Consider the following 15,990-nt stretch of genomic DNA (forward strand, 5'->3'; position numbering starts at 1 on the left):
ACCTCTTCCCCCTCTACCTTGCACTACCATTTCCATACATTTCCTAGTGTCATGCATCTCCTCTCTACGCATCACATGTCCATACCACATTAGCCTAAAAAAAAAACTGTCAATAAAAGTACACATATATATATAAATTATCGCCACCCATCTTGAGATATAAGTTCCAAGGTCTTAGCATAATTACAACGGTTGCCCCACCCTTCAAACCGAAACGCATTACTGCTTCACGGCAGAAATAGGCGGGGTGATGGTACCTATTAGCGCGGGCTCACAAGAGGTCCTACCACTAGTAATTACGCAAATTATAATTTTGCGGGTTTGATTTTTATTACACGATGTTATTCCTTCACCGTGGAAGTCAATCTTTGTTGAGTACGTAATTCATTAGAAAAACTGGTACCGGCCTGCGGGATTCGAACACCGGTGCATCGCTAGATACGAATTCAACGGACGTGTTATCCATTAGGCCACGACGACTTCAAAATTCTATATTCTTTTCTATTAATATAAGTAAAGATACATGTATGTACCTAAAATGTTTAGAGTGATTATCAATGCGAACAACCTCAAGTTCACCTGTCAAAGGCTTCTCATTTCCAATAAGTTACAGCTGACATCCTTATTTCATGTTCCCTCCACCTTTTTTTATTTTGTCTTCGCTTCATTTAGCGTGTCTTTTGTGTCAGCTTGTTATGTTTCAGGGGTATTCTTCATTCTCGTTTCAAAAAGCATAAATCGCTGTAATGATTACCAGGGAATTTACTAAACGAGACCGTGCAAAATTATTGTAGACTAGCGGCCTGTATCGGCTTCGCTCGGGTCTTTAACAAAAAACGATATTTGACGTTGTTTTATTTTTTTTTAATAAAAGAACACTTATTGCGGCATAACTATAATAGTTAGAAATATGCTGTCGCGACGCTTTTTGTAAATAATAATGTGTTCTACAAAGTCGTAGTATATTATTTTATTCTATCATCAATAGTTTTCGCAGGACACGCGATGTAAAGAATCTTTTAGGTAATTTTTTACACCTTGGGTTACAGTATTGGAGTTTTAGTAAGGATCCCTAATTTTTTTCAAAAAAGATTATAGCCCGTCACTCGGGAATAGTGTAGCTTCCAAACAGAGAAATAATTTCAAATCGGTTCAGTAGTTTCGAAGCCTATTCAATACAAACAAACAAACAAATCTTTCCTCTTTATAATATTAGTATAGAAGTATAGATTTAATTGAATTTTTATTGACATTTTATTGAGTAAAGTGGCGAGAGTAGCAGTAAGTAGCCAGGCAGCAGAACTTGACCAGCAAGCAACATCACTATAGTGACATTACGACAACTTAGTCAAGAGTTTATAACTGACTGTAAAAAAAAAATTGTAAAGTTCGTGGTCTTAGTCAAATGGTAGATACGATTTAAGGGTATTGAAAATTCGTTGTTCTCGAAACTTCGACTTTTGCTGTATAGGGTCAGATGAAATCACGCCTCCCTGGATTTGAAGTGGTTGAGGCATCTTGATACACAAAGTCTAAAATCTACCATTAAAACATGCATTTTTTTTTATTGCTTAGATGGGTGGACGAGCTCACAGCCCACCTGGTGTTAAGTGGTTACTGAAACCCATAGACATCTACAACGTAAATGCGCCACCCACCTTGAGATATAAGTTCTAAGGTCTCAGTATAGTTACAACGGCTGCCTTACCCTTCAGACCGAAACGCATTACTGCTTCACGGCAGAAATAAGTAAGGCGGTGGTACATACCCACGCGAACTCACAAGAGGTCCTACCACCAGTAAAATGCATATATTCGTTTCTTAGTTTTTATGTCCTGGTATGAAGACAAGTCCCTGGACAGCACATCGCACCAACGTATCGATCCTCCAAGGACTCCAGATAAAGACGAGGCTTTCTACCATCTGCCTACGTAGAGTTCTGGAATACTTTGGCCACATTGCAAGAAAGGATCACGGCAGGTTGGAGAAGCTAATGGTGACTGGCAAGGTGAACGGAAGAAGACCACGAGGTAGAGGCCCGACACGTTGGACTGACCAGATCCGCACTACCCTCGACACCACAGCTCACGATGCTCTACACTCGGCGGCAGATAGAGGTAAATGGCGTGGAATGATCCGTAATAAACTCTTGTTGCGAGGAGGTGGTCACGACCCTCAGTATTGAGGAAACCGAAGCAAGAAGAAAAAGAAGATAAAGACTTTTAAGCCAAGACATATTTTCTTTTTATATTCTGTTACATATGTATACGAAAAATGATCTGAAGCGAATCGAAGATGAAGTTAACTAATTTGACATTAAATCAATTTGCATGAAATTAAATGTAACGAGATATGATGAGATGAAATAAAGACTCAGTAAAATGGTGGTTGCTTTCTGAGACATTTTGGAAGAACTCGAGAAGCAGTTTTGTTTCATTTTCCCAAATGTGGGTACTGTTTAGCACTTGCGGGCTTTAATTAAAACTAGCCAAACTAAACATTTTTAACTGTTTAGCACCACATTATTACACATTTAAACCTGAAGATACTTTAAATTGACGAATCTAAATAAGACACACAATTTCGCTCATCGCATTCCCGCTAAAATCGAAAACCTAATACGCGAATCTTGGCCGATATGATTTCCGAATTAGGACATTGGCGAATAGCCGAATGGCCTTAATATAATATTGCTGTTTTTTCTTGGCCAGATTTAATAACGAATACAGTTTCATTATAGTTCATTGTATTGAATCGAGTCTCGATTTGATGTTATAGAGAGGGTAGTCTCATATTACCGCGACGACAAGTTAAAATTTACATCTTAAAACAGTTTACAGACGACCAGAGTCCCATAGCACCACAGGAGACATCCAATTACAGAATACTGTTTCATTACCAATGTATGAACTTCGGACGTGAAAAGCAGCACAATGCTCCTTGCGACTACGAATGGTCCAAGCTTCAGAGACCTCTCGCTGCCTTGCATGTATCAAATGTGCAGGGTGTCATAATAATTTTGCCGATACGCAGCTCTTTCCTGCAAACGTCTGGCAAAAAGTCGGAACGTGTGGGATTGCGGACGGACTTGTTTCTCCATACATGGCGCCCCGGGTCCCCTGAACGCACCGGCTCACATAATATTGTTAGCCGATAGCTTTTTACGTCGAATGCATTATTCGATACTCATTTAAAATTCTAACTTACTTTTGTCATCGCCATTTTGAAACGTTGCCCCGTTGCCGGCGGTCGTTTCTGTTGCACGTATTTTTTTTTTAGTTTATAGCTCATTGTAAATTACGCAAATTCGTTTTCGGAGCCGGTACGGCACCCACGCTTCAAAAATCGCGGGGGCGATCGGAGGCTTCGCGCTAAACGTGTGCGCACGCTGCCAGAAACACACGCCTCGCCGTAAAAAAAAAAATCAAAAAAGAAGTGACCCGCGCTCGATTTTCGAACCAGTGACAGTGATTGGTCGGTAAAGTGACAAATGACCCGGAAATCGGTTGATTTGGTTTCATGAATGGAGTGTAATAGGAAGTGACGTCATGCGTAGTGTTGCCAGTTCGGTTCGGAGCTGTTTGTTGACAATGAGCGATCATTAGAGCAGAAAGGTGAGTGTAATGAATTAACGATTCAATCCGTAAAGCTATTGAAAATATTTTGACAAGTCTATTAATCAGTGTTTTCTTTCAAGTCATGTTTACGTTTGTTAAAAGTTTTTTTAACTACAACTAATTTAATATGACAAAAAAATTATGAAGACACTAAAAAAATAATGAGAGCTCTACTAGGAATCATTTTATTTGAATATCAACATTTGGCGTTTAGTTCTAAAACAAATTCACGTCCGTTTACGTACCTATTTACGTAATAAAATAATCTATGGCGTTGGTTCAATAAATACTCACCACGAAACGGTAAAATTATAAATTTAAACAGAACGAACAATTTAAAGCTACAGGTCGAAAAATAAAAGCCATTTCCCGTAGTACGAAACTGGTTTATATTAGTTTAGTTGCATACATTCAACTCATTTGTATGGATGCGTGGGTGAAAATAATAGACCGATTCTAGTGACATTTTGAAATTGTTCGCCTAAACATTATACATGTTACTTCCATTCACATCTAACACTAAAAACAAGCGATTAGAATTCTTAATTCGAAGGCGGTAAAGGCTATTGTCCTAAATTAAGAGTTTTCATCGCTGTTGTGTTTACGTACCGTGGAAAACTTGGGATATTTCACACTGAGCGAAGGGAATTGTTTGCGATTCCGTTTTAAAGGATAATTGACTTTAATTTCATATAGTTTTAAGGGCGTAAATTGCTTTACGCAATCACGATTTGATCTCAGTTTGTGCGAAGGTTTTGTTGTTTAAATCGTTCGCAATAATAATGATAGACGTATTAATTAACAAAGTTTTTTATTGATCAAAATGAAAAAAGTGTTTTTTTATCTTTCCCCTACCTATTTGTTGATAGCCTAAGAGGTTATTCCAGACTACGCTCGGATGGGTGGCGCCGCGTGTCTGGTTGTAGTGTTGACCGCGGGAACTCCCCTACTCTGACCGGGCTCTGACCCCGGACTGAGATCGGACGTCGGGTGTAAGAGTGTAGGGGAGTCGTTTAGTGGGTGGGCCCTAAAATTCCTTGCGCCCGCGGTCTGCTCTCAACACCTGCAGATCGTTGAGTCCCACATACCCCGCGCGCCCCCTAGGCGCGGGGACCTCGTAGGAGGTTCGGCCCTTGGCCCGAAAAAAAAAGGCTACGCTCGGATAGGTGAGCTCACGGGCTCAACCTGAGAGAATTAGCTAACACTAGCCCTACCAAGAGCAGTGCTTCGCAAAATCTACCACCGGATCGGAATCGCGACCCACTGAGAAGATCAATTGTGCTTAAAAGCTTGTCGGTGTGCAGTCGGGGCTTGCAACACCGACCTCTTTTGTTGTGAAGCATTGCTATGCTGTATTTCGAAGTTTTTTTTAATGCTTAAAATCGCAGTTGAGTTTCTAGAGCCTATAGATATTTGCTACGTAAATGCCGCCTTACAGGCTGAGGCATGAAATCTAAGATTTAATTGTAGTGCCTTCGCGCAGATATAGGCTGGGTGGTGGTGCCTATTTGAGCCACCAGTGTACAAGTAAAGAAGAAGAGGTTAGAAGTTGTAAGGAACTGAAATATCTGTGTGCTTAGTGCGAGTTTTTTAACGTTCTCGATAGCGTAAAAGTTAACTCAGATTTGTATGCAGTTGGAACGTTTGCCTACGTTTGCCGCTAGGGGCGCTGTTATAACTCCATACAAATTTGAGTTGACTTTTACGCTATCGAAGTTAAGCTCGCTCTAAGCACACCGAAGGCCTTTTCGAAAGAAATAAAGAACTTGCATCGGTGATTTTGAACTATAACTTCAGAAGTTCACGTGCGAGTTACGACACGTGTAACTCGCAAGACATTAAGTCTACAGCACAAGTGATATAATTAACCGATGTGCAACTTCAATCTGAAGCTTCAAGAACTTCCTTCGAAGCTTTCATTGAATACATTATGGATCTTGTGGAACGAAACTTCTCCGTGTAGGCTGTACTACTTAGCATATAAATTGAGAAGTCGGATGTATTAACGATTTTCACATGTTGTTAAAACGTATAGATTTCGTAAGAAACATATTGAATACTGATCGAGAGGTTTTACTATTTCTTGTTTTAGTTTGATGAAAGTTGTCACGGATGAAATGATAAGACGCTAAGTGTACTCGTATCGATGCGGTTCTTCGAACGAGGCTTGTGGAGAGTACTTAACGGTAGGCAGCGGCTTGGCTTTGCCCCTGGCATTGCTGACGTCCATGGGCGACGGTAACCACTCACCATCAAGTGGGTCGTATGCTCGTCTGTCTGTATGCGACTGTGCCAGGGTTCAAATTCCGCATCAGATCCCAATTTTTATAAAGAAACAAGCTTTTGCCCGCAACTTCGTCCGCGTGAAATAGTTACTTTGGCATAACGCTAAATTTTACCCCCACCTTCATTTACGTAGAAAGTGAAAATATTTTTGAATTATAGAATGTTAAGGAAGCTATTTAAACCCCTATTTTGAAACATTATTTATTGGTGCTCCACTTGTATTGGTCTTACCGTGATGTTTTATAGCCTTCCTCAATAAATGGGCTATCTAACACTGAAAGGATTTTTCAAATCGGACCAGTAGTTCCTGAGATTAGCGCGTTCAAACAAACAAACTCTTCTGCTTTATTAATATTAATGTAGATTCTCGAAGATCTTTGCGTAATAAAAATGAGACCTGCAAAATTTTGACATGCTACAATATGTTCCGACATTAACGTGGATGGGCCAAAATACAAACTCCGGGTGGAGCTACATAGAACAGGCATTGTCCTAAACAGGGCGATAACAAAGGTGTGTAATGTTGGCGAAGCTTTTGTTAAACGGTACTCGAAAATTTACGGTGGGACCGTATTTTAGAGAATTTGTATTTTCTTATACATTCCAACAGCTTTAAGAGTAAAAAGGGGTGCTTAAAGTATCGTGCTTATATTTCATTCATACAGCCTATACTTAAGACCTTACCTTTAGTAGTGCATTAGACATTAGTAGTGCCCGACTTACAGCTTGATCAGTGTCAACTGCTGAGAACTTTAAGCCTCATTCGAAGAAGATCACGTTATAACTCTCGGAGAGCACAGCGGTATTAGGTTCATTTCACAGTCGGATGCTACTTGGTAAAAATGATGACTTTAAATGCACTACGATGAACGCAGCGGCTCTGAATCGTAGGGATGAGCTGCTGAGAAAGAAAGAATGAAAGAAAGTTAAGGCATTTAATTATTGTATAACTAAACACAGAAAATAAAAAAAATATAAATCATACGAGTCTTTATTTATTTTGTTATAGAAAAATTCATTGAATTTTATCAAATTGTGATTACTGAAAATTTACAAAATCCTTCATTAAAAATTAAATATAGGATAGTTAATATGTTACTGCCATCTTCACGAGGAACGAGAAACGAATCGAAGCGAAGCCATCTAGTGGCCGACGCCCGTAAACATTTTTGTTGAGTGCTTGAGTTGCCTATCTATAACTAATTTATGTGTATTATCTATGATTAAAACGCTTAGAATTCTGTTATATATTACTTTTTTTTACTGTTTCATTACGAAAAACATAAGAATTTAGTTATTATACATATGATTTCTTTGTAGTGAGCTTTTGGGGGAGGTCTATGAGTCGACTATTATCAAAGGCGGCAATCTGACTTTTAGACAATGATTGGTAAATCAGAAAAACGAATTATTGACTTTGTATTCCATTGGCAGTCACAAAACTCTTCGGAACGACATCTTAGATAAATAACAGGTTAACTATTAACCTTTATTTAATGCAGGTTTTGAACCGTATTCTTTGAAGGAGACGATTAAATTCAAATAAATCTGTATTGACATATCAAGAATTTTTTTTGTCCAAATGCACAGATTGCCACCTTTGATAATAGACGACTCCTATGTCCAATAGAGGGCTTCTGAAGGGCTGGAATATAGACGATAGATAGACATCATTTCTCTTATTTTTCGGTTGAAAACGATTTGTAAATACAACTAAATGTAATATATAACATATATACAACCCGAGGGAACGATCTAAGCTCCATGTAAAAGTTATTAAGCTGCTATATTTTTCCCATAAATCCATCCCTAGAGACCGCTGTGAGCGCATGGAACACAACAACTCTTTCCCTATATTTATTGGAAGATGGTTTAATTTAATAGTTTGCGTGCAGTATAGGCGATTTTCTTAGGTTTCTGTTTGGGACGGCTTAAAATATTACCATTTTTCATTTGCAGCCGAAAAAAATGTTCGTATGAGTGTCAGCCATCTTTTTCCAAAGGATTTTGTTAGTTTGGTATTTAAGTATGACGGTTTGTATGTAAAGGAATCTTTGAACAAAATTGTCACCGACATCAGGGCGTCCTTATGATTTGAATTCGCCCACGCATACAATCATTTTATAGCCTCGCACTAATTTCTAGATCAGTATGGACAGAACAAAAATGATATTAATTTAGGACGCTTAAACAAAAGCAGCTCTAAATAAAATAATAAAATTTTATGTTTATTTTATAAATTTAATGTACAATCTTTTTTTCTTATGGCGGAAACATGGCCTCCTGGATTTTTTTGCCGCGCATGCGCATTACGGTACCAAAGGTTTTGCCACATTAATTTGTTAGCATTTTTTGCTATTTTAGCGTCTTTTTTTAGTTTTAAAATTACAAATATAATTGTTTTCTGTAAGTATGTAACTAAGGGATAAGCAATATAGTGCATATAAACATATGGTTTTGTTTTTAAAAATATTGTAATATTTATTTTAGGACATTTTGACTAACTTGAAATTCGATGAAACGAAAGAGCGACACTAAAAAGAGATAAATATCTATACGGTTATACGAGAGCATGAAACAGAAAAAGTTTCTGAAGGTTTTTGTTTGGCTTTATTTTTATTGCCATAGTTGGGCAGTCAAGATTCATATTTACAAGCTGTAAGTGGTTGAAAATTCACAATATCAGTATATTTTTTAAATATACTTCAGGAATCGCTAGGGAGACCACCATTCGGTTATCTTTACATGCGAAAGTAGTAACAAGCCTTACTATAAGACTTCGAAGAAAAAAATGATTTTTTTTAAGCCTTTTAAGAAGTAGCATTAGCTTTAATTATTCGATACGCCACGCAATATCATCGTGTATGATGATGAATAGCCCGTCTAGTTGCCCACGCGTGTGGATCGTTCACAATTAGAGTGGATGTAGCCCACTGAGATCTGAGATATTACGGTTGCATGGGCCGTATTCAATGAAGATTATCGAATTTGGTCGGTTTTTTGGCAGATTGACAGACTAACTTAGGGTAACTCATCTGGTATTAATTGCAGTCGCTTTCAAAAGCTTACAACTTACTTTAGTCGTCGTGGCCTAAGCGATAAGACGTCCGGTGCATTCGTGTTGAGCGATGCACCGGTGTTCGAATCTCAGGCGGGTACCAATTTTTCAAATGAACGTACTCAACAAATGTTCACGATTGACTTCCACGGTGAAGGAATAACATTGTGTAATAAAAATCAAACCCGTAAAATTATAATTTGCATAATTACTGGTGGTAGTGCCTCTTGTGAGTCCGCACGGGTAGGTACCTACCGCCACCCTGCCTATTTCTGTCGTGAAGTAGTAATGCGTTTCAGTTTGAGGAGCGGGGCAGCCGTTGTAACTATACTGAGACCTTAGAACGTATACCTCAAGGCGGGTGGTGCATTTACGCTGTAGATGTCTATGGGCTCCAGTAACTACTTAACACCAGGTGGGCTGTGAGCTCGTCCACCCATCTAAGCAATAAAAAAATAACAAACACTCCTCAATCCTGTGAGACTTGGTAGCCGAAATGAAGCCAAAAACTTGGTAGCTTGGTAGGTCGAAAATAAAATCAAAGATCGACCATTAAGCAGTGTCTTAATAACAATGCATAAAGGAAGACTGCTTCGCTGTGGATTTCCACACTGTATGGACGTCAACTTGCCGTCTGTAGCAGAGTTTTTTTTTTCTCCACCTTATCCCACTAGGTGGGGTCGGCATAGCTAATCTTTCTCTTCCTTCCACTTCTATCCGTCGTCATCTCAACACTCACTCCTCTCTCTCTCATATCGTCATTCACACACTCCATCCATTTCTTCTTCGGTCGACCTCTTCCCCCTCTACCTTGCACTACCATTTCCGTACATCTCCTAGTCACATGGATCTTCTCTCTACGCATCACATACCGCACTAACGCTAATAATTTGAGCTCTGATATTACTTAAATTATAGACCTACCTGTTTGGACACGAAAATTTATTCAATAAATCTCTTAAATTAACATTAACGATATTGTTATTGGGATGGAAGGGCTCGATATACCCACCGTTTGAGCAATGTAATATCTATATATTAATACGTGAAGCAAAAACTTTGTATCCCTTTTTACGAAAACTGCGCGGACGGAGGAGTATGAAATTTTCCACACTTATAGAGAATATAGAGAAGAAGTGCACAATGCAAATTTTTTTTTTAAATAATGCATAAAAGATACATTAAATCAATAAAGAAAACATTACACACACTACATACCATGTATTTGACGCACACACCCATGCATACTATTTATTGTTAAGCTTTTGTTCTTGACGTCTGTTGTCAAATTGAGAATAGATTAAATATTGTTTGTCTTTGTTAATATTTTTTATAGTGTAGTCTTGGCGAAATTTGTGATTATAGAAGTATAAAATACAATCATAATAGTGTACAAACTTACAATTCCAATTAATTATAGTCGAATTTCGACTACTGCGGGACCTCTAGTTTTTAGTTATTGATTGATGATCTCACTGCTCACCTGATGTTAGCGGGATCCCATATTCATCTAAATTTAAATACCGCCCTCATCTAGAGACGTGGTTCGAATCTTGAAACGAATAAAAGCCAAATTTATTAAGAACTAATTTGCTTTTTTTATGTTGTAATAATTAGTACTCGATAACGAAGAGTAGATAAATAACCGATTGATGTTCCTAAAGATATTCCATAGCTAATCTGATTTGAAAATGTAAAAACAGCCACATAACCACGTCTTGTCATGTCAATTTCGATCTTGTACAGATCATGTAAAGTCTTTTTTTCTATAACCGATTTCGACTGTCCACTTTCATAAGCAAATAACATAAGTTCATTATAAATTAATAATGTATTTTAAATATGTCGGTGTAATCGTTCCTTCTAAATATTTGTACAATCAAAACGTTTTAGTTCACTTAACTGCTGCCCTGAGCTGCATACCAAACTTATCTAATGTTATGCTAATGATATTCAGATCGCACGAAACATATGGTCGACTATTAATTTATTTTACGAAAATCAGTATTTATTTCATTCACGTTTAATTCACACTACGTATTATGAATTTATTAAGTGATTTATACTTTTTCTTTTCGATTTTCGGGTAGCCACAACCTTTCTACTTAATTCTGCCGCGTGGCTCTCATTAACTCGAGCTTAAAGGATTGCCGTTAAAAATTAACTAAGCTTCGGCCTTATGTTGAAAAATATCTGGCTGTATAGGCTTCGTTCCGTTGGCTCGTCCAATCAAAGAACAAAAATAAAACAATTCGTAGTAATGTTAATTAGGCACAGATTACAAGTCACCCGGATATTATCACAAGATATTGGTTTGTATATTTTGCTTGCAATCGAAATTAAATAAAGATAAGGGCATGTAGTATCGCATTGAGATTCTATTTTCACTATTTGAACGGCATTTTTTTTTTCATGCATTTTATGACCTGGTAACTGAGACCTTTAAGTCATGTCTTATTATAAGTTATACTCTTATTTTTATGAAAAATGATAATATGGAGTGAAATGAAATGAAGATGATTAATTTGAGACATTAATCAACTGGGATGAAATTAAATGAAATGAGATAAGATGATATGATATGGGATGAAATGTGATCTCACTAAAATGGTGATCATTTACTGAGTTTTTCGGTGGACTATTTGGAGGATACCGAGAAGTTACGTCCAGCGGCTTTGTTTCATTTTCTCACACTTGTGCACTTTCACATATATTAAACAGTTAATAAACCACCGTTATTACACATTTAAACCTGAAGAAACAGTAAATAGACAAAATAAAACAAATCACACAACTTCACTCCTCGCGTTCCCGCCAAAAAGTCTGAATGGCTAATAGATATCTTAATGCGAATACCCTCATCTACTTTGAAACACGAAAGTGAAGTTTCCAATGAATCGTGTAGTGGCTCTTCCTTTAACCAATAGGAATCGTTTCGAGGCGGAAACTGGCAGGATTCTAATAGTTATCTGCGCGGGCTCTCTATGCACCCTGCCAGTGATAGGTATTCACATTTTACGACAGGCAACATCAGGATTTTTTTGGGAGTATAACTTCTGTGTCAATTCTTATATTTTGGTATGCCAAGTAATACCACTTGAACGGAAGTCGGATGTCAGGAACGATGTGGCTAAATAGATTTTTGTTTTTGTTTTTTATAGCTTAGATGGGTGGACGAGCTCACGGCCCACCTGGTGTGTGGTTTCTGGAGCCCATAGACATCTACGACGTAAATGCGCCACTCACCTTGAGATATAAGTTCTAAGGTCTCATTATAGTTACAACGGCTGCCCCACCCTTTAAGCCGAAACATATTACTGCTTCTCGGCAGAAATAGGAAGGGTGGTGGTATCTACCCGCGCGGACTCACTAGAGGCCCTACCACCAGTAATTACGCAAAATTTGCGGGTTTGATTTTTATTACACGATGTTATTCCTTCATTCTTATTTGGTATGCCAACTAATACGATTTAAGCGGAAGTCGGATGTCAGGAACGATGTGGCTAAATAGAATATGGGTTAACGGAGTGTGTTATTTGACTTTTTGGTGCCTGATCGACAAACTGACAGTCCCAACGTTCAATTAACAGTGTTCCATGTTAAATCGTTAATTCATATGTCAACATGTAGGTAATTATAAACACGTTCATAAGGCCGCCTACTCATTGACAGACAATGTGCCGCGGGCGTCTTTACCCACGCTTTGTGAATGGGACCGAATTCCATCATACACACCGTTGTGTACACAAAATAAACGATATCTCAAAATATTGGAGAACTAATCGAAAAATTGTAAGATGTAGGAGAATTAAGGTCAAATCTTATATAATAAATAATGATCTTACTTCGTGTAATAATAATCTGCTTCATTAGGAATATATAGGAAACTAGAAAAATACACCGTTCTACCCTTGACTAGCACTGCGCAATGAAAAATATGAACCTATAGCTTTCCTCTGGTCAAAATTAAAAAACATTTACAGCATAGATAAAATAGTGGGTATAATAGGGAGCATAGATACCTATAGTACTATCACAGACAAATGGCCTGGAGGATTACGGTTGTAAAGTTAGCTTGCTGAGATTCATATCTCTGTTTGGTATGATATTTAAGAAACCTGCTATTGAGCTGCTCTTGGATAATCTTCATACAGTAAAGAAATATTTAACGACATTACAATACGGTGTGAATCTTCTTGCCCTTGTCCTATATTATGTAAAGTCGGTGCAGCATATCCTGTATTCACGTTGCATAGGGAATGGACATGTTATTTGCGATCGCTACCCTGTTTGACGTCAGCCCTATGGTAGCCATAACCTGCGGTAGGGAGGTTGCCATTTCTTTTACTACCTTTGTTTTTGGTACTATAATTGCGTTTTAATATTATACAGATTACTGGTGGTAGGACCTCTTGTGAGTCCGCGTGGATAGGTACCACCGCCCTGCCTATTTCTGCCGTAAAGCAGTAATGCGTTTCGGCTTGAAGGGCGGGGCAGCCGTTGTAACTTTACTGAGACCTTAGAACTGATATCTATGATATCTCAAGGTGGGTGGCGCATTTACGTCGTAGATGCCTAGGGGCTCCAGTAACCACTTAACACCAGGTGGGCTGTGAGCTCGTCCACTCATCTAAGCAAAAAAATTAAAATAAAATATAGATTAAAATTTAGATTTTCAAATACTAGAACTTTAAAAAAATCAATCTCGTTTTATTTGTTTTGTTGTATTTTCATAATAATTCACGTATTGTTCATCGGTTTAAAAATCAAAACCATGGTGATCATGAATTAGTTCAGTCGTCATCATAACTTAGTTTAATTATCGATTTATTTCTTTAATAACGTGTCACATGTAAGGACTTTTTCTGTTTCTTCTTTTAATGTTTCTTTTACGTCTGTTTTTGGTTCTATGTATTGCAAGTCAACATTAAAAATACTTAAAGTAAAAATTCGATACGATACGGTGTGAATAAGCCCACGAGTATCGGGGCATTCAATGAATATCTAACGAATAAACATAAAGTTTTGTGTAATCCAGTTGTGATCCGGATTTGGATGGTGAAATTTTTGTTATGCCGCCTCAGTGATTCCTACGCGTGTTTCGGATTAGAAAAACATAACTATTTCATGTTTTACGACTACGGTGTGTATTAAATATTACTTGACCTCATTGTATCGGCAACTTTTTTTTTCTACTTGTCCTGATAGTCTTGAGAAGCTATTTCAGCTTTGCCCTAACATGTAGGTGAGCTCACGGGACTCAAACCGGAGTGTTGCTAGCACTAGACCTAGCGAGAGCAGTGCTTCGCAGAATCTACCACCGGATCGGAAACGCGACCCACTGAGAAGATCCGCCGAGAAACTCAATAGGCTGTGTCTGTGGGTTAATTCGCTCGTCGAGCCCTTCGTCGCAAGTGACGGGTTCGACGAGAACGATGACCGATGCTCGAGGTACCTAAAAGCACCGTTAATGGATCGGGAGGATCCGTAATGACGTGTTTTGGGCGACGTCAACTATTTACCATTCGGTCTACAAAATCGGGTATGTAATTTCCAGCGGCCACGACAAGAGGGTTCTCATGTCGTGCCGTCTTCTCAAAGTGGCGCAATGATGCCGACTGTAGATACTTACTGATTGAGTCAAGCTCCAGGTCATCATGAAGATTATTGGCAACGATGCATCTGTGTCGGTGTTCAAATCTAGAAATCTTAGAAAGAGCTGAAGTCTGTACTAGGTTCAAAGACCTGTATTACTGATCTCCAGGCTCCCTCCTTCTTAAGATAGATCAGGTTAGGTTAAGCTGCTATTATTGAATAGATTTTATAACGCAAAATAATGCTCGACGAATCTACGTATCCCTTTGTAATTTCGGTGAATGTAGTTTTGACATTATGTTTCTATAGGAAAATAAAACCGGTTTGTAATAGTAAGAAGTTCATGCCGAATACATTTTATACGATAACACCAAATAGGGAAACCGAGGCTTCGTATCGAGGCTCATTGTAAATTCAAATAAAAACACGGCGAATTCTTTATTACAATGATTTATATAGAATACCATAGCTATGAGCTGAAGCGGAAACGTAGGCGATTTAATTGAGTTTAACGTTTCTTTATTTGTCAATTTAGGCACACAAGCCTGTAATTTGAACGGATCTCTTTAGGCAGCGACTTGGCTCTGCCCCTGGCATTGCTGAAGTCCATGGGCGACGGTAACCACTCACCATCAGGTGGGCCGTATGCTCGTCTGCCTACAAGGGCAATAAAAAAAAAAAAAACATGCCATTGGCGTTTTTCCTTTCCTACTTATGATAGTAACCTCGAGGGGTTTTACTGGCTCTCCTGAACGTAAAGGTGAACTCACGGGGCTTAGCCTGGCGAATTTCCCAACACTAGCCCTGGCAAGGGCAGCGATTCGCTGTATTTACTACCGGATCGGAATCGCGACCCACGGAGAAGTTCCGGCGAGAAACTCAGTGGACTAGACGTTAATAATTTGCACCCGGGCATAACCACGATGTATTAGTTAGTGTTTTTGAAAACAAAAATCCAGATTCAAAGGATTACCTCTTAAATTAAGGACATGTCTTGAAGCGTCTCGCCGGATCTTCTCAGCGGGTCGCGATTCCGATCCGGTAGTAGATACAGCGAATCGCTGCCCTTGCCAGGGCTAGTGTTGGGAAATTCGCCGGGCTAAGCCCCGTGAGTTCACCTTTACGTTCAGGAGAGCTTGTATAACCCCTCGAGGTTACTATCATAAGTAGGAAAGGAAAAACGCCAATCGCATGTAGAAAGATCCATTTAAGCTACAGGCTTGTGTGCCTAAACTGACAAATAAAGAAACGTTAATCTCAATTAAATCGCCTACTGCTGGCTTGAGCCCTTGCTCGTCCACCTGCCCTGGTAAAACAGGAAAGGGCCACCAGTAATCGCTCAAACATAAAAAAAAGAAGTTTCTCGCAATCAAACCCTGTGAAACTTCATGCGAGCTTTTTAACGTTCTCGATAGCGTAAAAGTTAATTCAAAT

General features: G+C 38.6%; 1 protein-coding gene across 1 annotated transcript in view; it reads left to right on the top strand.

Moving 5' to 3' along the window:
- The first annotated feature begins 3,139 nt into the window (after nucleotides 1–3,139).
- LOC114243414 (Leucine-rich tendon-specific protein) overlaps nucleotides 3,140–15,990 on the top strand; it is an 85,410-nt gene continuing 72,559 nt past the window's right edge. Inside the window, exon 1 of the mRNA XM_089738976.1 lies at nucleotides 3,140–3,614. The gene's annotated coding sequence lies outside the window, so the exon portion shown is untranslated. The remainder of the gene's footprint in view (nucleotides 3,615–15,990) is intronic.

The sequence above is a fragment of the Bombyx mandarina genome, chromosome 28 (assembly GCF_030267445.1).
Source record: "Bombyx mandarina strain Sakado chromosome 28, ASM3026744v2".
In the NCBI taxonomy this organism is placed as follows: Eukaryota; Metazoa; Arthropoda; class Insecta; order Lepidoptera; family Bombycidae; genus Bombyx; species Bombyx mandarina.